Source organism: Melospiza melodia, chromosome 1 (assembly GCF_035770615.1).
Source record: "Melospiza melodia melodia isolate bMelMel2 chromosome 1, bMelMel2.pri, whole genome shotgun sequence".
In the NCBI taxonomy this organism is placed as follows: Eukaryota; Metazoa; Chordata; class Aves; order Passeriformes; family Passerellidae; genus Melospiza; species Melospiza melodia.
In genome coordinates this window covers 28,800,946-28,813,834 of record NC_086194.1, presented here as the reverse complement: position 1 = coordinate 28,813,834, position 12,889 = coordinate 28,800,946, and the positions used below count along the sequence as shown (strand labels likewise).

Below are 12,889 nucleotides of genomic sequence, written 5' to 3'. Positions count from 1 at the left end.
CCTTTTGAATTTGCCACAAAGTGCACAGTAGCCTCTGATCCCCAGGCACTTATAGTTTGTGCCATCTCTGAAGCCAGAGCTGTTTCATTGTTGATCCTCTCAGTGGTTCTTCTTGAGCTGCGAACCCTGTCTCTGTGCTGTGACTCTGTCCTGCCTGCCACATCCTCTGATCCAGAAATTTCCATCCTGAGCAGACCCAGCTCCTCCCAGGGACAGGAGGACTGTCTCCACCTAGCACATTGTCTTTTCACTCCTTTACTTTTCCCAGACACCACTCTCTGGTGATGCCCTGGATTTGCCTCAGCTGTCTTCTTCTTTCATAGCTTCCTGCTAAGTTTTTCTGAGAGGTTTTCTGGAGCTATGAACTAAGCTGCCTAAAGCACAGAGAAGTTTCCAGGCACTGAAGGAGGTGAAATTGCTGTAATTCTGCTTTCAGAACACTAAGATGGGGACAAGGCAGATAAATGTCTAGAAAGGGAAAAAGGCAAGCTGAAATCATGGTCATTTCACAGGAAAGACTAGTGAACACCCAGACCTTTACAAAAGTGCAAGACAAGCATAGTTTCATTAATTTTGAAATATAGGCAGGAAAATAAACTCAATGAGATACTGAAATGTGAGACTTGGCTTTAAACAGCACACAGTCTGGAGCAAGATACTCACCATTTTTCTCCTGTGTGGGATTGCTCTCACAAAACAAGGAAGAAGCTTTGTATGCTCCTACTTAAACTTTCACGGAGAGCGCTTGGTATAGTTACTCGCATTCAAATCGAGTTACTAGCATACTGGAATACACCTAAACCAAATAAGACATAGTTAGTTAACAGATGCATAGCAGCAAAGTCCAAAATATTCTTAGTCACATGCCATTTGAGACTAAACAAAAAAACCTGTAAGCTATCCTTTCCTAAAAGCAGATTTCATACTGAGGTTTGCATTCCTGCTCTGTGTGCCAGACTTGATGACCTCTGAGGGAATGCAAATATATAAAGATGAGATGTATTTGCACCAAAAGAGATAATTAAAGAGAGGAAGGAAATTAAAAAAGAGAAAAATACACTGCAAATTTCAGAAAATCTACCTAATAGTGGAATAAGTGGATTGAGGCATAAATGGTCTCCCAAGAGATAGAACAGAAAGGCTATCTGCTTGGATTAGTAGCAAATGGAATGAACAAAACACTAGAAATTACATTGCAAGGAATAATATTGCACTGCCAGGGGAATGGTCGGGATAATCTAATTGTGCTGTTTATCTCCAACCCCCCAAAACTTCAGGAGACAGTATAATGAACAACACCTTTTTATTCTCTTGCTTTGGCACTCCTCTCAAACTCTTTCTTTTATCCTTCCAAGAACTGCTTTTGACATGATATGAGGATGTGTCCAACCTGAAAGAAAGCGGAAAGAACAGTCCATGAAACATTTTGGGAGAAGCACATGGCTCACCATCCTCAGGGCTTACAGCAGCTCTAGTATTTCAGCAGGTATGACTTTTCCAGCAGGTGTGACTGTTCTAGTGGGATGTCTGTATTTTCTTCCTTTGCCATTCAAATACCTTGAAGAGATATAGGAGAGGGTTACAGAAGCCTTTGTTGCTTTGATGCATCTGTTCTGATTGCTCATCAAATGACAGTGATATTCCTAGAAAAGCTGCTGGCAAAGAGAATGTAGGAGACTCACACTTCTGGGTTTTGTTTCTGTTTTTCAAGGGAGCAGTCCCCTTTGGAAACAGCCTCATGACAGCAGGCCAGAGGGGTGACATACGTGTGAACATATGTCAGTGCCCCCCGTGGTAATGTACATGCAAACATATGGCATTGCCCTCCTGGTGCATATTAGCTGTCAACAGACACAGGAAGGACCTTGCCCTGGTTATGTTTCTTATCATCCATATGGTTTTCTATTGCTCCTGATAGCAGATAAATTACAGCTACTTCCAAAATCTCTGTCTAATAATAGTTTGTGTTTATTCCAAATATAGATGCTTACTCTTTCCCTTTGGTACTTCCACAGAATTCATTGAGAACCAAGCAACATTTTTTCATTGCATTGCAGGACTCTGACAATTTGAAAACAGAGGGAAAAAAAAGGGAAGAGTCAGCATGCACACAGCCAACGAGATGAATATCTGGAGGTAAACATGCAGCTTGACCCCTGTAACTTGGAAGGGACTCAGCCTCATGGGAAGGAAAAGCCTCCCTGCCAGATTGCACACACACCACTGTGGTCAGCAGAGAAAATCAGGACAGTGGCTCAATATGAGGAGAAAATGCTTCCATAGAGAGTTTCACAAAATTACATGATTCTATGAAAAACTGAGTTGGAAGGTAATAAAGTTAACTCAGCATATGGACTCATATTTTTCTAAAGAGACAGTAATCTGCTAGACATTTTGTAGTGAAAACTCAAAGCACAGACCATATCTAGATGATGCTGAAGTTACACTTTCAAAGACTAGTTACATGAACTGTGAAGAGAAAGAACCCAAAGAGCAACTAGCACTGCTTCTGCATTACTTTACTACCTTGTTGTCTATTCCAGACATAATCCCAAACCTCTAGGCAGCCACTTCAATTGGTTCAATCATCAGTCCCTAAAGTGGTGTAAACCACAAAGTGTACAAAATGAGTGTTTGTTTGAAAGCACTACTGTGAGTGGCAAACCAAAGTCTGACACAGGCAAATCACACAGCTGTCCTGCCCCCATAAAGTCAATCTCCTTGTCTGTTCCCTTTCACACCCCAATATCTTAGTCACACTGCACATGTGGCAGCTGCCGTTTGTTTGCTGTGCATCCAAGGACATGCTGCTTGGTTTAGAGTTTCTGTGGACAAAGAGGAAGACATATGCATTGCATTAAGACAAGCAACATTATTCTTGAAACTCAGGTCTAAATATGTCAGGGCATTGTTGGACATCTGATGTGTCCTTTCCTGTTTGACTGGCAGAAGAACATCTGATCCATAAGATTGGTAGTGAGCAGAACAAGTTTGAAGAAGTACAAAAGAACAAGGGCAATAGAGCACAATGCTTCTTTATATATAAAAAAAAAATGTTGTGGGTTTGTGGTACTTCAGTTTAGATGATCTTGTGGCACTGAGAAAAGTCTTCCAACATTGCATGTCAGTAAAATACATTTGAATAGGTTTATGTAGAAGCTCTCAAAACAGTTTTGGATGGACTGTACTTAATATGATCGGTATGAAAAACACAGCCTAGCAAAGTACTCTGTGCTATCAAGAATCATAACATTAGTTCTTAGGATGATTTCAAAAGTATTTTAGTAGATCAGAACCAGTGTTTTTATTTTAGCTGGATTTACTACAGTAATTACAAAGAATCAAAAGCTGAGAGTTGTGTATAACAGCAAATGCTACATGGACATAAATATTTCTCACTTTCAGTAGTTACTGGAATGGTTTGGTGGAGTCATGTTCAATGACTGTTCCAAACTAACAACATTTGTAATAGTGTAGGAATACTGTAAAAATTCACAAAGAACAAAATGTTAGGGTGCATTGATGGGATTGTCTTTATCTTTCAGGTGGAGAGAACTTTATGACAGGAAACATCAATAGGTTAAGGTAAACAGCTTATTTTGCCTACCTTCATATTTCAATACAGTAGTTCAATATAACCACATTTCTCCAAAGACTCGTATTCTGTTATTGAAAGGTAATGGTGGGAACCAACTTAAGAACATGTAAAATGCAAGATTTTTTAATCAATGAGACGCTATTAATTTAACCAAGCCTTCCTGTAATAATATTGAGACAGACTGTCTGCCTGTTTTTACATTATAGCTAGCTTTGCAATCTGTACAGAATATAATGAGGTGTGTACTTTTTGTAAATATATTGATTTAGAGTGCTCCTTAGTTCTGCCAAAAACTTGGTATCGCTCCACGATTCTTGAGAGTTTGTTTGCTTTCTGGAACAACCAAGTTGTTATTTTAGTAGGAGTTGTTGACCCTTGCCACTCACTACACGTAGGACTCATTATGTTTATCTTCACTAGATCCCATTAAGCTCAGACCTAAATTCAGACTTAATGTGATCCAATGGATCAGTGATCTGACAGACCCCCATGTTAAACCACACTGATGCTTCACTTGTCAGGTTCATGAAAGCCATTGTGCACATGTGGTTCTGCAGCAGCAGGATTCCTCAAGTCCCCAAACCACCTCAGCCACTAATCTAAGCAATTCTTGACCTGACATATTTGGAGTTGACCAAAAATTCAAGGCAAAAATTTGAGGTGGACAATGTAATTTTTAAGACTTAGAGAAACCTAATGGATCTTCTTAATCTAAAAACATGCCTTAGTTTAAGCATCTTTATCTCTCTTTCATGATGTATCACTGCTGATTTCAGCAGAATCATCCACAGCTGAAATCCAACAAAGAATTATGTTTTTATCAACTGTGGCTTTATCATAGATTTTATTTAAAATTGTTATTAGTTTAGAAGACATACAAAAGAGAATTTATAGCTAAATATACTCAAATCATTGAAAAATTAAGAAGCATTTTGCTTGCTGATTTTTTTAACTTGGTTCTATAATTATTTGATATGTTCTATGTACTGACTTTTTGGTGTAGTATCTGAGCATCTTCCATTAGCACATTAAGCAATATAAGTAATGTCTGAAACATGATACATACTCTGGAAAAATTTCACTTTGTGTATGGAAAAACAAAACAAATGTACTGGATTGTGGAAAAAGTAGAATCAGTGCTACTTCAGTGTTAAACACAGCTGGCTGGAAAAAACAGGTATTCTGGATTTTTTGGAAATGCCAAGGTTTTACAGCTTGCGCTTATCCCACATTAGGAAAAAGCTGGGGAAAAGAGAAAAAACACTTTGTGAGTAAGTCAGTTTTGCGCATTCCATTAGAAGTGGGAGACAAGGATGAGATGATGTCCCTGATCATTAGAGGGGCTTGAACTAGATGACCTTTGAAAGTCCCTTTCAACCCAAACCATTCTTTGTCTGTGAATGATTCCATGACTGAGATTCCATGAATATTCTGTACAATAGCTACCAAAGCCACTGGAGGTTCTTCTGTGCAGTGTGCATGCATCATCCCTGACAGTTTGCTGCTTCTTACACTCTAGTCTGAGAAATGGGTTCTGGGAAATTGTGATGGAAATGAAACAACCTGGCATGTGGTAAGTCTGCTCCAGAGGAGTTCATCACCCTTCCCTCATGCCACTAACACAGAATAAAACAGGAAAAAGCTCAGTATATATTTAGAAAGGTCATAGAAAGGTGTTACACAGTCTAAAGATGGACCACATGTTAAATACTGGAACATAATGATTAGTAGGGGCACATTGTTCTCTTGGTTGTCTGGTGCATTTCAATAACTTTTATCCCAGTCACCTGCTAGCTAGCTAAAATATAATACAGAATAACTATAGTCTGATGTTTACATTCTCTAATGAAAATTTTAGCTATAAAGTACAGTCTAGTCTTGGAATATTTTTATTTATTTTTGACAGAAATAAAAGGAAAGCTTGGAGCTTCTAGTGAAAAGAAAATTAAAAATACATAAAAATATATAAAGAAATTACAAGAAATACTAAAATTATGTCATTCTACATCCAAAGTGGAGCTAACGTTCATGTAGATAATATATAATATTTAGAAAAATTCATTAATCAAAAATGTTTTATAGATTTGATGCAGCGCAGTCTTCTACTGTATCACTTTTGTTAAAGTCAAAAACAAAATCCAAACTAAAACAGGACTTCAGTAATCACAATAGAAATAAATAACAAATAAAAAGACAGAAACCATAACCTAGGATAGTGTTTCATGGGGAAAGAAGACCTAAGGTGACTGGATATGGATATGTACCCACTAGCTAACAGTTTATGACAAATGAAATATATTTAAGTATCCTAATTGTCTTTCTGATTTAATAGGATCCAATAAATGGAAACTGTATGGCCAGAATAATGAAAAGAGCACAAAATTTATCTCATTCTGTTGCGTCCTCTCTGTGTTCTTTTGTCCTTTGATTGCACTGGTGGATAATATTATTTTGTTCCCAAGGAAATATGTCCCTTTGATTAGGTTGCAGATATTCTCTCATTTGTCACTGTTCTATCAAGCTATGCCATGTAACAGCAGGAACCCTTGATTATTTAATTGCTTGTAAGAACTCATTAAATCTTACTATCAATCATTGGACATATGGCAAATATCACCCAATGGCATGAGAGGTTTTAACAGTGATCTGTCACTGGGGCATACCCTTTCTTTGGTAGCATAGGCCCTTTGTTTAGTTCTCTGATCATAATAATTTTTAATTAATATTGATTTGTAAAAGAGTGTTCATGCAGCGGCCTTAATCTATGGGTACAAGGATAATCTTCTAACAGGAGCATTTGTAATTCCATATAAATATCCAGGAACCCCATCAAAGAGAGTTTAACCTTTTTACAATGTTTTGTAGATCATGTTAGTCTGATGGTAACCTAATTTTGTCTTCAAAGTGGATATGGCTCATTAAGAAAAACGTATAAGAACAAGTCACACAATAGGTTTTGCATCAACACCTTGATGGTATCCTGTGAGCTATCTGTGATACAAATACAAAAGACATTTTTCACCGTGCAGAATATTACCTATAGCTACTAGAGGTAGTGACCTGTGCAGCTACTTGTTTTGTCTATAACAAAAATTAAGTCAAAGGTGTGGGAAGTTATCTCACAAAATACTGTTTTATTTCATCACAGATCCTTAAGGTTTAGGTATATATTTATGTAGGTGGATGATAAAGGAATGAAATAATTTGATTCTCGTAAAAAGTCTTGACTGGGATATGAAGATTTTAACCTAAGAAAAATTTAGATTCAGCATTTTTTGCAATCAGAACATTAGCAACGGCTAATTTTACCTGAGAAGGTTCAAAGTTAGTAATGCTCAAAACCAAAATAAACTCTCAAAGATGAAATTTCACAGCAATTGGCAATGGAACTACTTCAGTTTTGCAATCATAAAAAGAGTGATATTTGGCCGTTTTCTTGGGATGACTACCCTTTTACTCAACTGGACTCACTTTTACATTATTCTTTAGCATTACTTGAAAGTTGCAGGAAGCAAAAGAGAAAAGCCCAACCACAAAACACTTCTTTGATGATTAAATTTAACAAAAAACTTGCTTCCATCTTTCTTATTCTTGATATACTGCTATTTGGAGATAAAATCAGGGTATTTAAGCTACTACTTTGTAATAACTCTGTCAAAAATCCTATTAGTTTTGAAAATTTTGTGTCAAAAATCTAAGAATAATTGATAACGAGAGAAAAGTGGAAACTGGAAGATTTCCATCTCTGAGTCAGGCTTCTATTCACACATGCTACCTGCGACACACAAGGCTCTTTATCTGAATCACAGAATCACAGAATCACAGAAATTCTAGGTTGGAAGAGACCTTTAAGATCATCGAGTCCAACCCATGTTCTAACACCTCAACTAGATCATGGCACCAAGTGCCACATCAAGTCTGTGATTCTGTTATATTGCCTAATGATCATATCACAGTTTTTCCAAAAAAACCCGTATCTGCTTTATGTTTTCATGAGGGCTTATACTGACTCCCACATTTTGAAACAACTACGCTGATTTGAAAATCTATAATAATTATTTTTAAACTGGTTCTTTTCTAAAGAGGATTCACTTATGTCTAAATAGCTGTATGCATACATACAACCTTGAGGAGAGATTATTAGGTGTTTTGTATTCTCTGACGTGAAGTCTAATTCATTCCTGTAGAGGCAGAACTCAGTCCTGTAACAAGGGGAAAACAGATATTCAGCTACAACTATTATGTACTTAACATTATTAGAGCAGTATAAGGGATCAGGAGTCATTTTCCTCTATATAAACATAAAAGAGTAATTTTCCTTTCCTGGAAAACACTATAAGATTGTCTTGAGATTCCCCTAAGCAGTGCTGCCTATGAAAAACTATCCCAAGGAGCAAATCAGATATCATGGCTCGTGAGAGAGTTGTTTGGGAAATATTTAAATAAATACATACAATTTAATTATTATTTTGTTTTGTAGGTTACATAAACTTGACAAAACATTACAGGTAGACAAATCACAAATTTCAGAGGTTTTATAAACATTTCATTACTGGTTTGGATCTGATTCCTCATTTTTTTTCCATGCTGTTACATTGTTGGAACTCTTTTGTGCTTTTTACTTTTCTTTTCCTGAAGTTTAATAATTGAAAAATGATAATAATAAGGTAAGACAATAAACAAATTTTTGTATTCTGTTTGAAATTCTGACTTACTTCTCTGTTAGAGATAAAGATCTCTTTTGCCAACTGTCTTGAGACTATGCAAGTGAAATACTTCATTAACTATTCAGAAATACTGGAAACCCCTTATTTTCCCAATAAAGAGTTTAAACCGAAGGACTTCACAGACAGCCAGTTAACAAGAACTACAATACATTACAGTAACTTCATTCCTTCCAAGGTAGGCTAGAGTGCCATTTCAGGAGTAATGAATGATGCTTTAAGGTATAAGGCAGATACCCTATAGACACTGAGATTATGCCACAAAATAGAGAAAGTCTTCCAGGAAGCAAATGAATAAGCTTTGCTAAGGGAGCATAGAATAAAACCCATTAAAACCCATTAAAGGAACCCAAACTATAGGCAGAAGGTAAGGAAGGATTGATTTTTTTTTGTAGATGTAAAGGCAATAGAATGTCTATTTATTAATTAAAATACATTTTATGTATTGTGATGTGATAAATTGTTGACTGTTTAGGTGAATTACCTCAGAAATGCACCTAAGGCTATTAACACTGATAAATTATGCACTACTACTTTTTAAATTTCTGAAACTGTTTCACAAGTATGCTCAACTTTATTTTCAGTGTTCAGCAGCAGTTTTGAGTAATCATATTCGACATTTAACTACTGCCACTAAAAGCTTCCTAGCCAGAAAAAACCCAAGCTTTCACAAACAGTTTTAACTCTCTTATTTTCCCCTGTTTTCCTGTTAAATATACATACATATGAAACACAAAGTTTTCCATTTTTACAGAATCTGATGGAAAGAAGTGACATACTCTTTACTATATATTCCCTTGGCTTTATATTCCCTTTAACTTGGGAATGCTAAAACAAGTAACTTCCACCTGAAAGAAATGTTTGAAATATGAAAATGACATTTTTTGGGTATAAATAAACACAAAGCGAAAACTGAAGGTGTATCTGTATAAATTCTCACACACCAAAGTTCTGAGAAAATATATTCATCTCTGGGATTTTATTCTTCTAGGACACTAACTAAATCAGCTAAATGTGAAAAAAATGAAATACTTTTCATAGACGTTGTATGTCTTTGGATTATAATGTTTTAAGTTCAATATCTATATTTTGTACTATATATATTTATAGTGTCTGTATTCTGATATAGACGTGTATTCTGTGTACTTACAAAAGAGTTTATGTCTGAAAATCAGGCATCCATCCAATACCAACTTAGAAAATTCAACATTATATTTGTCATCTTCTATAAATTTGAATGTGTGATGATGGCTATATGGGAGTGAGTGTGCATTGTGTGTGTCTGTCTTGAAAAGCAGGCCTTTTTTGTCACTCTCTGACAGTGGTGATGAAGGGAGAACAATACCTTTATCTTACTATAATTTCTAAAGGCATTTAAAGGGTTCATTGTTTCAAATCAAAGAGCTATTCATAAGTTCCAATAAAATGCAATCCATCACAATTTTACATGAGCAGAAGCTTTCAGCTTGTGCATATTTTGTCAGGAAGGCAATTTGAAGCTTATAAACACAAATCACTTCTTTGGTTTTTAACCACAAAACATTTACACAGTACTGACATACCACCTACACTATCTCAGTACAAAGCCAAGAAGTAGAGCAGGCAGGACCAGGAAGCAAGGATCTGGAGACAGCATTTTCTGTTAGAGTAGATCCGATGCTGGGGCATTAATTCAGGAATTCTCAAAATATTGAGAAAAGGATGTTCCCCTATGTTTATAACCCTTATCAGAGTGTATATGACATAATTATTAAAATACTTGTTTGGATGACAGACATATCTGAAGCAGGTTTCTGTATCCAGAAAGGACGACTCTGGAATAATTTATTTGCTCTTTTTTTACCCCCATTTATTTGATGATAATGGTTGTGAACAAATGTGTACATTGACCGGATGCACAATGGCTGTGGTACCATAGCATCTCTGATCAGCAATGGATTTGGCTCAGTCTGTTAAAAAACCTTTGATGCATAAGGGTGAATCACTCTTAGAAAAAAAAAATGTGAAGAAATATTATGCATTCTATTTCACTGGAGGAGAATTGAAGCTCACAGATGCTCTACTGTTTCCCAAGCCTACAATCATTTAAGTGGCTTACTCAAAGAGCTGGAATCAAACAGTTCTGTCCTAGTCTGTCTTAATGTGCAAACTTTACCCTATTTTTATTTAGTATTTCCTATTCTGGGTATCTTGAAAGTACAGCACAGATTCATCTTCCTAGGGAACCAGTATTCATAGACTCATGAATCATAAGATAATCTTTGTTGGATGGGAGATCTGCAGGTCATCTTGTACAACCATCTGCCCAAATCAAGACTTACCCAGAAGCTAGATCAGATTAAATAGGGCATAGTCCAGTCAAATTTTGAAAACTTTGTTGAAAGTCCACAACCTTTCTTGACAGCCTGTTCACCATTCTCATTGTGAAGACTCTTTCCCTTAAGTCCCCTTGCAAAGTCTCATGACGCAATTTTTATCATTGTCCTTTGTCACTTCATTCTGAATCTTGGAGAAAAGACTACCTGTGTTTCTCCATAATCACCCGTTATGTACTTAAGGACAGAAAATTAATCACCTTTTAGCTTTCTTTTTGGAGTTTTAAATAAGTACATTCCTTCAGGGTGTTATGTGCTCCAGCTCCTGTCTATGCCAGCAGCCTTCTCTGGCTTTGCTCAAATTTGTCAGTACCTCTCTTACAGAGGGGAGCCCAGCACTGTGGCACTGCAGATAAGGGAATAAACCCTGGCCATGCTCTTGCAGCCCAGTATGGACTTTACCTTTGGCTGGGCACACTTGGCTCCTTCAACGTGCTGTGCACCAGAGCCCTGGTGTCCTTCTCTGCAGAGCTGCTTTCCAGACAGCTGGACCCCAACTCACACAGATGCAAAAGTAACACTTCCTCCTAAAAAAACACAATAATTTTTATTTTAGAAGAAAGAAGCTCTTCAATACCACCACAACATGGGAATGCAGTCTGACAATTGCTAAATATACTGTGTTTCCCACTAAGATTTAAGGAGGATTTCAGGCCCCAAACCTTTAGCTTCTTAAAAAGAAATCAAGTGATTTATAGTAAACAGAAATCACTTTGTAAAATAAAAGTGGAGAACTTGCTACTCATTGTAATGCACACTGATATATTGTTTAGCAGCACCATTGTTTCATTCCAAATAATCACAGGTCAGCAACTGACAAATTTACTGTTATCTATCAATTGATTCTGTTACAATGTCGCTGAGATTTATAACTCCCACACTGGATCTTTACCCCTTCCCTAATGTTAAACTATTATCCTCTCTCCCCTTTTTTCTTCAATTTTAAAATTAAAAAAAAAAAGATTTTTCTTTTCATTTTAGGCCCATGTACTTTCAGCATTTCAAAAGGCTGCATATTTATTTTGGAACTGTTAGCTGCTACTGAGTTGTTTGCATGATAGAATCATGGTCCAACAAGAATATTTTGTGTTATAAAGCATATTAAGGAGCCAACCAAAAATCAACAGGAATGGTTATTCTAAAATCTTTTTCTCATTTGATGCAAACAGATTGTTTCAAAAATTCACATCTTCTTTTCTGTGCACAAACTGCCTAAAAAAATGGTCATGGCAGTTGGATTGTTTTCAAATCACATACAACTCTAACCTTTCTTAATCTAATTTACATTATAAAATGTTTGCTGTTTCAATTCAATTTATGCTGCTCCTGCCATGGATAAGTGAGAGGACAATGTTTAAAATAATAGTAATTCTTTCCTTTTTCAGACAGCCAAGCATGGAAAAGAATAGCTCAGAGCAGCTTGGGAGAAGAAAGAAAACAGGCCTGGATTCACTTTGGTTAAAGCAGCATCACATACAGAATCAGTATATTCACAGCAGAAGTTTTGGAGCAAGCACACATGGCTTGATAAATAAAGGAAAGAAAAGTAGTGACAGAAAATCAAGCTACTTCTAAGTTGCAGAACGTAGCTGCAGAGGGAGGAGATGAAGAGACAGAGCCACTACTGCTGGAACAGAGACTTGTTGCCATGGGAGCAGGATAAGGAGAGCTGGTACCCTGGAGGCAGTGACTGGGGACAAGAACAAAAAGGAGAGGGATAAGAACCTGGAACACTGCACATACAGGGAACAGACTCATGCACACATCCCCCTGTATTTTAGGAAGCCCAAGCTGCCTTATTTCCAACCCACATAATCACATGCATGATGGGGCCAAGGCCAGAAAGGCGAAATTTTGCAAGGAGAATATTAAGTACCTGTTAAAGAAGTAGTTTGCTTTTTTCTGACCAGTCAGGTAGTTCACCCTTCCCTTGGAGTTAATTTTAAAATAGTCATGGTATTGACATACAAGGTGACTATCCATGCTCACAGTCTCATATTTTCTGGATCACTAAGGAAAAGACAAAGACATTTATCCATGGAAACAGGAGATTCACAGTTTCTTCCCCTAGCAAGCAATACATTTGCTCGTAGAAGTGCCATGACAATTCTAATGCTGTGAGGGTTTAGCTTACACAGAAAGACAATTTTTAAAAACCTCGCTAAATATTTCTACTGACATTTTTCAGTAAA

General features: G+C 36.7%; 1 long non-coding RNA gene across 1 annotated transcript; it reads right to left on the bottom strand.

Moving 5' to 3' along the window:
- Positions 1–585: 585 nt before the first annotated feature.
- On the bottom strand, positions 586–12,673 carry LOC134429484 (uncharacterized). The gene is made up of 4 exons (XR_010030594.1): positions 12,574–12,673; positions 11,100–11,224; positions 1,300–1,390; positions 586–796 (listed from the first exon to the last, which is right to left on the bottom strand). It is a non-coding gene; the product is annotated as an uncharacterized LOC134429484 (long non-coding RNA).
- Between the last annotated feature and the right edge of the window lie 216 nt (positions 12,674–12,889).